This window comes from Octopus bimaculoides, chromosome 3 (genome assembly GCF_046866305.1).
Source record: "Octopus bimaculoides isolate indiv1 chromosome 3, ASM4686630v1, whole genome shotgun sequence".
NCBI lineage: Eukaryota > Metazoa > Mollusca > Cephalopoda > Octopoda > Octopodidae > Octopus > Octopus bimaculoides.
In genome coordinates this window covers 124,850,774-124,860,773 of record NC_142930.1, presented here as the reverse complement: position 1 = coordinate 124,860,773, position 10,000 = coordinate 124,850,774, and the positions used below count along the sequence as shown (strand labels likewise).

General features: G+C 38.1%; 1 protein-coding gene across 1 annotated transcript in view; it reads right to left on the bottom strand.

The window, feature by feature from the left end:
• Nucleotides 1–10,000, bottom strand: part of LOC106876528 (uncharacterized) — a 67,932-nt gene that overhangs the window by 13,016 nt on the left and 44,916 nt on the right. The window lies entirely within an intron of this gene.

Genomic DNA, 10,000 nt, shown 5'->3' with positions numbered 1-10,000 from the left:
AGAAGATAAAATTATTTTGTCTCAATGATAAATAAAATCTTGTCCATCACTTGCAATTGAGAATGACATTGTATACAGTGACATGCTTTCATTAAGTGTGTTTGAAGCATGTAATAATAATGGTTTCAAATTTTGTCACAAGGCCAGCAATTTTGGGGCAGCAGTGCTGCCTGACTGGTACCCATGCTGGTGGCAGGTAAAAGGCACCATTGATGCCAGTACTGCCTGACTAGCCCTCATGCCAGTACTGCCTGACTAGCCCTCATGCCAGTGGCACGTAATAAGCACCCACTACAATCTTGGAGTGGTTAGTGTTAGGAAGGGCATCCAGCTCTAGAAACTCTGCCAGATTGGATTGGAGCCGGGTGCAGCCTTTTGGTTTGCCAGCCAAACCATCCAACCCATGCCAGCATAGAAAGCGGACATTAAGCGACAATGATGATAATGATGATGAGGTAAGTTGATTACATCGACCTCAATGCTCAACTGGTACTTGTTTTATCAACCCCAAAAGGATGAAAGGCAAAGCCAGCCACAGCAGTATTTGAACTCAGAATATAAGGATGGATGAAATGCTACTAAACATGGCACCCAGCATGCTAACAATTCTACCAGCTTACCATCTTAAGACCTATTGACCTGGGGCTTAGCAACGAAAACAACTATTATTACCATTAATGAGAGCACCTCTACTAGGATGCTCAGCTTGCTAGAAACAACAGCAAATGTCCTTTAAATTACACTCATTGTAAAAACCAAATGACTATGCTAAGATACACTTACATAGGGGGTAGAAAGATATGATAGATAGGTCTGTTCAGAGTTGACATGGAATTAAGCAACTACAACACCCAGGTCATGCTGGAGCACCACCTTTAGTCGAATAAATCGACCCTAGGACTTATTCTTTGTAAGCCTAGTACTTATTCTATCAGTCTCATTTTGCCGTACCACTAAGTGACGGGGACGTAAACACACCAGCATCGGTTGTCAAGCGATGGTGGGAGGACAAACACAGACACAAACAACAAACATACACACACACACACACACACATATATATATATATATATATATATATATATATATATACATACGACGGGTTTCATTCAGTTTCCGTCTACCAAATCCACTCTCAAAGTTTTGGTCAGCTCGAGGCTATAGTAGAAGACACTTGCCCAAGGTGCCATGCAGTGGGGCTGAACCCGGAACCATGTGGTTGGGAAGCAAACTTCTTAGCACACAGTCACTCCTGCGCCTATGATAGGATTATTTTAAATGTCAAATGGCCATTTGAATAAAATAGCAATCAAAGGCTCCATAGGTTATATGTAGTTGAGAATCACTGATCTAGTGGAACATTGAGGATGTGACAACAGGAGGGAAAGAGGGATGGCTGTACCAGTACTTATTTGGTATCTATTTTCATCAGAGTGAACTGAAACAGCATGAAATAATATGTCCTGCTCAAAGACACAGTATACTGCCCAACCCAGGAATTAACCCTACGACCTTCTGATCAGCTGAAAATAAATACTAACAAACTACTGGTGCACCCTGCCCTCTCTCTCTCTCTCTCTCTCATTCTTGCTATCACATCCATGACGTTCTGCCAGATGACATGTGGGAGTGTCAAAAGAATTTTTGTCAATTCGTGACTCTAAAGTTGCAGGCGTGGTTCAAAACCACATGGTTTCAGATTGGGAAAGTATCTTCTACTATAACTCTGGGTCAACCAAAACCCTGTGAATGGATTTGGTAGACAGAAGCTGAAAGAAGCCCATCATATCTATCTATCTGTCTTTCTGTTTCTGTCTCTTGATACATAAGAAAATATATATGAGAAGAAGAGCCATCGAGCCGAGCAAAATCGCAGTCGTGACAGATACTGGTGTCATGCAAATTAGCACCCATGCTGGTGGCATGTAAATGTGCCCCAGTGTCACACAAATAGCACCCATACTGGTGGTATGTAAAAGCACCCATTACACTCTCAGAGTGGTTGGCATTAGGAAGGGCATCCAGCCGTAGAAAACCATGTCAAATCAGACTGGTGACTGGTGCAACCGCTCAGCTTACCAGCTCTGGTCAAACTGTCCAACCCATGCCAGCATGGACAACAGACGTTAAATGATAATGATGACGATGATGATGATGATGATATATATACACACATGTATGTATGTGTGTGTGTATGTGCGCGCGTGTAATAAGTTACTGATGGAGCCATGAATTAAAATTGTACACTACTTTTGAAGACTATTGACTTGGGGCCAAGCAACACAAACAACTACTACTACCATTAAGGAGAGAGAGGGCCTCTACTAGGTTGCTCAGACTGCTAGAAACAGCAGCAAATGTCCTTCAAATTACAGTCATTGTAAAAAGCAAATGGCTATGCTATCTAAGATACACCTACATAGGGAGTGGTCATGGGTAGAATGATATGATAAATAGGTCTGTTCAGAGTTGACATGGAACTAAACAACTACAACACCCAGAGTATTTACCTACCACCACTCCCTGTAAACACCTTATAACTACTGACAATACAATACATCGGTGAAATACCTTGATTGAATCCCTCAAGTATGTCCTACTACTCCCAAGAATGTCATCTAAAGCATGCAGGATGAGTTCACACTCAATCTGCATGACTGAAAAACGCCTCCCACCTCTCTCTTTCCCTATCTATCTGTCTGTCTGTCAATCTATCTATCAATCTCCTGCCCTTTCGCTCTCTCTCTCTTTTACCCTCTCCAACAGGTGTAGCCCATATCAAATGCAGCTGAGGCTCCAGTTTTAATACTTTCCGCTGCGCAACAGGTCACGCGAGTCATTCTACACACATCACGTTTTTGCGTGTATGGGAGTATGTGCATGAGTGTGTATGTATGTATGTGCGTGTATTTAAAACACACACATATTCATCAACTATGGTTTTACATTAAGTTAGGCAATTTCCAGTCTATTTAAAGATGTAGTAGAAAACTCACGCTATGTAGGTAAGAAGACATTTTCACACACAGACATAGATATGAGTGTGTGTGTTTGTGTGTGTGTGTGTGTGTGTGTGTGTGTGTGTGTGTTTGTGTGTGTGTGTGTGTGTGTGTGTGTGTGTGTGTGTGTGTAAATGTATAAACATATAGATAGATAGATAAGTGAGAAAACTGGAGTCAACAAGAAGGAGTACAACAGACAGAGAGAATGTTCTCAAACCCGAGGATTTTGAACTTATGAAGACAATATTTACATAGGCATAGGAGTGGCTGTGCGGTAAGTAGCTTGCTTACGAACCACATGGTTCTGGGTTCAGTCCCACTGCGTGGCACCTTGGGCAAGTGTCTTCAACTATAGCCTCGGGCCGACCAAAGCGTTGTGAGTGGATTTGGTAGACGGAAACTCAATGATACATGTGTACATGTGTGTGTTTGTGTCCACCCTTGTCTTGACATCACGTAATGGTTGTAAACAAGCATCACCGTCATACAAGTGGTGTTTGTTCCCAGTCTTCCATGAAGAACATGCCTGGTCACACAACTGGTACTTAATTTATTGACCCTGAAAGGATGAAAGGCAAAGTCAACCTTGGAGGAATTTGAACTCAGAAGGTAAAGGCAGACAAAATACTGCTAAGCATTTTGCCCGGTATGCTAACGTTTCTGCCAGCTTGCTGCCTTTAAAATATTCTTTTCTACTCTAGGCACAAGGCCCAAAATTTAGGGGGAGGGGGCCAGTCGATTAAATCGACCCCAGTACGCAACTGGTACTTAATTTACTGACCCTGAAATAATGAAAGATAAAGTCAACCTCGGTGGAATTTGAACTCAGAACGTTTCTGCCAGCTCGCTGCCTTTTTCCAGGTTTGATATTACAACATTAACACCTTCTACTCTACCTCATGTCAGTGACTGCTTACATGATCAGAATTTGATGGTAACACCCAACTTTAACTGGAGCTAGTAATAAAATAAACTAGCATAATTTTACTGTATATATTGAAATACTTTATGTTGATGTGTTCTATATTCTTTCTTTTTATGCTGTTTTTTTTCTCTTCTTTAGACAGGAAGAGAAGCTAAGAACATTGCCTTTTTCTATTGTTGCACATTAAATGTCAGTTTTTCAATGTATAATGCATCAAATAATTTAAATATTTCAATTTTCTGTGCATGAAGTTATTACCAATTTGGACTCTGTTCTCTGTCAACGCCCACGCCACCCAATTATACTAATTGTGTGTGTGTGTGTGTGTCTCTATACTATGTATGTATGTTTTGATATTATTTAAAATTCGTCTGTTTCCACTTCCTACTTTTTGTACAGCACATGTACAGAATTTAAGATGGATCTTGTTAGGGCCTGAAGTCAAGTCACATAATTTGACTAGTTTATACATATTCAAATGTAAGACAATGGTAAAAAAAATTTTTTTTTTAAAGGAAAGAATTTGTCTTTTTAATTTGAATTATAATGCAAACTTAAAATTATTTCTTTTCCATCCAGACCTCCTTCTGTGCAGATGTGTACTGGGGGGTTTTTATGATGATAAGATGATTATATACACTCAACTGACATTATTATCATAAAAGTAACAAGCTGGCGGAATCATTTCAAATTCCGCTGAAGTCAACTTTGCCCTTCCTCTTCTTGAGTTCGATAAAATGAGTACCAGCTGAGCACTGGAGGTCGATGTAATTGACATACCCCCTCCCTTCAAGTTACTGGCCTTGTATCAAAATTTGAAACTGTTATTATTATTATTATATATCTTAATCAGGACACTAAGGGCAGTGGACTGGTGAAGTCATTAGAGAATTGGAAAGAAGATACCACTTAAAAGCTCCCAGTCCACACTGAAAATTGGTTGGTCATCGGGAGGGCATCCAGCTATAAAAACCTTGCCAAAACTGACCTTGGCTGTTCATGTGCCACATAAAAAGCACTACTCACCTTGCCTGTGCTTGTGCTGCATAAAAAGCACTGAGTCCACTCTCCTTAGTGGTTGGTGTTAGGAAGGGCATCCAGCCGTAAAAATCCTGCTAAAACAGTCACAGAAGTCTGGTGCAGGCTTTGGCCTGGCCAACTCTTGTGGTACCGTCCCACCCATGCCAGCATAGAAGGCGGATTTTAAACGATGATGATATTTGATGAATTTTGACACATACACACTCACAGAGTATTGATCAGCCCAGGAGCTTCTTAGGGAACCACAAACCCATATATACGTGTGTATGTGTGTGTGTGCAGCGCACACACATACACACAAACAAACACATGCATATATATATATATATATGGTAAAGTTGTCAAATATGTATACAAACAATAATCTCTGGTACAAACACAGAAGGGTCTACAGAGCCACAATATGGCTGACTCTCCAAACATCCACAAGAATTCTAAAGGATGGTAGTTTATTGTTTATAAAATATACCATAAAATGAAAATTGTCATCTAGAGAATCACAGCTTACCCCACTGGTTCATCAGCATCATCATCATTTAACGTCCGTAGTCCATGCTAGCATGGGTTGGATGGTTTGACCACGGCTGGTAAGCTGGAAGGCTGCACCAGACTCCAGTCTGATTTGGCATGGTTTTCTATGTCTGGATGTCCTTCCTGATGCCAACGACTCCGAGAGTATAATGGGTGCTTTTATGTGCCACTGGCACAGGTGCCATTTACATGACACCAATATCTGCTCTGACTGCGATTTTACTTGGCTTGATGGGTCTTTTTCTCAAGCATGACATAATGCCAAAGATCTCAGTAATTGCCCCGTGAGGCCCAATGCTCGAAAGAAACTCATAAACTAATACTTACTCTCCATATGTGGAATCCACAAATGTCTGCAAAATTTCTAAGGTGTGTTGTGTTATGTCTATGAAATATATCATACAATGATAATTTATTCAGTTTCATTCATCTTAGTCATCACTTATGCAAATGATGGTTTATTTGTAAATTAGGTGGATGTAGCATGTTGTCTATGCATGGTCCTATTTGTTTTGTACTGAAAATAATTGTTTTAACGTCCCCGTTTTCATGCTTGCATGAGTCAAATGGAATTTGTTGAGGCGAATTTTCTACAGCCAAACACCTTTCCTGTTGCTAACCTTCACCAGCTTAATTTAGTTCATCCTTAGTCGAAAGACACCTGTTGTTATGTCCTGTTAATTGCATTTGTATTTGTGTAACAATTCTCTGTTTTTTTTCTGTCCTTGTTTTCGTATGCATTCGCTGCTTTCGTCCAAGGAATCTAATGCTCTTATCTTAGTTTTTCCTTGGGCCTGGCCAGATTGGAGCAATCTCGAGTATAACCAGCCGAAATTGCAAAGATAATCTGGAACTCGACTGAGGATAGAAAACTCCGAATGACTCGTCCTTGTTTTCTTTGTATCATCCGTCTGGATGTTTTGCGTTCTTGTCACATTTTTGCTTTTTTTATATATAGAATATAGTGGCGTACGTACACTTTGGTCTCTTATAAGTATATATATATATATATATATATATATATATAACCTTCCCAAAACTGACCTCGCCTGAGCTTGGGCCATGTAAAAAGTTCTAAGTCCACTCTGTTGGGTGGTTGGCGTTAGGAAGTTACAGCATCGGTTGTCAAGCGATGGTGGGGGGACAAACACAGACACACATACATATATGTATGGTTGATTTATGTATCTTTATGGATATATTTTATTACGTGTATGGTTGTATATAGATAGATAGATACATACATATAAACAGACAGACACACACACGACAGGCTTCTTTCAGTTCCCGTCCATCAAATACTCTCATAAAAGCTTTGGTCGCCCCGAGGCAGTATTGGAAGACACTTGCCCAAGGTGCCATGCAGTGAAACTGGACCCAGTTGGGAAGCAACTTCCTACGACATAGTCACGCCTACGGTTATATCTCTGCCTACCTAGCTAGCTATTTATTTAAACACTATACAATCGCGCGCGCGCAAACACACACACATGAAAGTTCATACATACACAATAAGTACATACCATTAATAACCAGCAATTACAAAGGATATAACTTTCTATTTATATTTTCCTTTCTCAAAACCCTTATCTGACTCAATCTATGTAAGTTTGTTGGCAAGAGAAACAGTGCCTGAACTTTGTATATTTGAATGTATTTATTGTATGTATAATGGGTATGTATATGTTTTAGTGTACATGTGTACGGAAGTATACAGGATCCGTTCCACACAAATACACGCGAACAGAAAAATACATTTACACGTACCGGTATATATATACACAAATATACATACATTTATACAAATGCTAATGTTATAGATTTTCCAGGCTGGTTTATTATAAAAGAAATTCTCTTCTAAGTAGAAAACCAATAAGGGAAAACGTACGAGAGAATAGACATAAAATGAATAAGTATTTATGGATGACAGAAAAATTGCTTAGTAGAATGAATAAATTATACACGTTGTTGTATATATGGTTGGATAAAACAGACGGGGTATAAAAAGAAAACATATCTGTAAGACACTGTTGAATAGTTTCCTACTCTGATAAAATCTCAAAGAACAGGCTAATTATTGTGTATTTAATTTATTTATATTTTTATCTTTATAAATGCTTTAACGAAAGTCTGGTAAAGTTTTGTTAACGCGTTTTTGGCGGCCATTTTGTCTTTCGAGAAGCCATTTTATGTCTTGACAGACAGGTAACAACAAGGTGTTTAAAATACGTAAATAAATTACAAAAGTTGCAACAGTTGAACTGAGCCATTGAAGCAAATTAAATTCCTTTCTTCGTTAGAGTCATCCTGTCTGTTAGATGGTACTTTTTTTCTTACATATATAATACTTGTCTTATTCTTAAACTGACTTAAGTACACTAAACAATGATATACGGTTGGGTATTCACTAAAAGCTGGATATTCGCCGATTTATGTATCTTTATGGATATATTTTATTACGTGTATGTGTGTGTGTCTGTGTAGGTATTCGTAAATGTATCTAATTTTCTGTTGGTAAATAGCGTGAAAGCGTGAACGTATATACGTGTATGAATGTATGTAGGATGTATACACATTACATTAAGTGTATACGTGTGTGTAAGTATTCGTAGATTTATCAATATTTCTATATGTAAATATACAACTTGTATGTATGAATGTGTATATGCGGAGGATGTATAAATATAACAGTGTGTGTGTGTGTGTGTGTGTAATATTAGCGGGTAAAGAGAATAAGGAGAGAAGAGGAAGAGTAGAAAAAGCAAGGAGGAGGAGAAGAGGAAGATACGAAGACATGAAAAAGATAAAAAAATAATAATAAAACGTTGAAGTGTGGAAAACGTCTTAACTTTTAGCCTCACTTTTTAATATATACATATACTAGTCTTACTACCCAGCGTTGCTCGGTAACGTATTCACGGAATTGTTTGCCATTTTGTAGAATGGGAATTCACGGTACTAATGCATGTTTATATATATTTAGCCTAACTTCTGGACTTATTTAATTGGAACTATCCTAACAATAGTAATCAATTTACATGAGTAGACGCCTTTTTTAAACAATTTTTATCCTGAAAATCACCTGTTACTTTTGTTTTAAAGTGAAAGAGAGGAGAACGTGAAAGATGTATGAACGTGTATATGAAATGGGCGTGTGAGAGAGAGAAAGAGAGTGTGCTACGTATACATAAGAACACACGTTCACTCACACACACATGCACACGTACACAAAAAAGATGTACGCCAACGCACCCCTTCACTCTCTCTCTTTCACACACACACGTCCATTTCATATACACGTACATACATCTTTCACTTTCTCCTCTCTTTCACTTTAAAATAAAAATAGATAAATTTTTTACGGAAATTAACGAACTCCGGATGATGAAATCACATTCAGTTAAAAATATTTCTAAATGATTAAAATATTGTGTACGTCAAAAAGTCGACGTTTTTTTTTTCTTAAGGAGCGAAGACTATGTGTGTGTATATGACACAGATAGCGGACGTGTGTTTGTGTTGATTGACATGCCATGACATTCATATGTGTATGTATTCTGTATGTGTGTTGACGTCATGGAAGCCATGTATTTTTCGTCAAGAAATAAAAATTGTGTTTAATCGTTTAAATAGAGGTCCTTGTACTGCACTGCCGAAGGTAAGTATGAAATAAATATGTTAAAAAAATGAAGATAAAATATACCATTTCTGAGATATTTCAGTTACACACAAACATCCCTAGAGTTTTAGTATTATCAAGATGTTTGTTCGTGTGTGCGCAAGAAATGTATTAAAAAGCGAAGGAAGATATCTTGAAAAATAGACTTGTCAGAACATGGGAGAAATAAAAGAAAATATCTTTAAATGTTAAAAAAAACAAAAAAAAAAACAATTATTCAGCATAATATTGTGTTGGTTAAATTTCGTAACGTTGGAAACTAGAATATAAAAAAAGAAAAAAATTGTCCCCTCGGGATTCGTAGTCTTGGAAACTATTTGACGGTCATATTCGTGCTGGTGGACAAGGAAAAAGCACTCAATACATGCTATGAAGCAGTTCGTGTTAAGAAGGGCATCAAGCTATAGAAACCACGCAAAGTAGATATTGGAGCATGATGCAATATTTGGACTTTTCAATTCCTGTCAGACCGTCCAATCAATGTCAGCACGGAACATGAACGTTAAATGATGATGAAAAAAAAAAGAAGAGGATGGAAAAAAATACGATTAACTATTTTGAGGAGATTGTAAACTGTCAATAAATGATCGACAGGAAAATGCAAAGGACTTCAGCCATTAGATGTTGCAAAAGTTGTTGTAGTAAATCAGTGTTATGCAAATTGAGATATGATTTGAGTGACTTCCCTTGATATAAAGGGCATGTGGATTTGATGATCAGATGGATGGAGAGAGAGAGAGAGAGAGAGAGAGAGAGAGAGAGAGAGCGGCCATTTTGAATAACATACGTTGAATCGAAAATATTGTGGATAACAATATATGA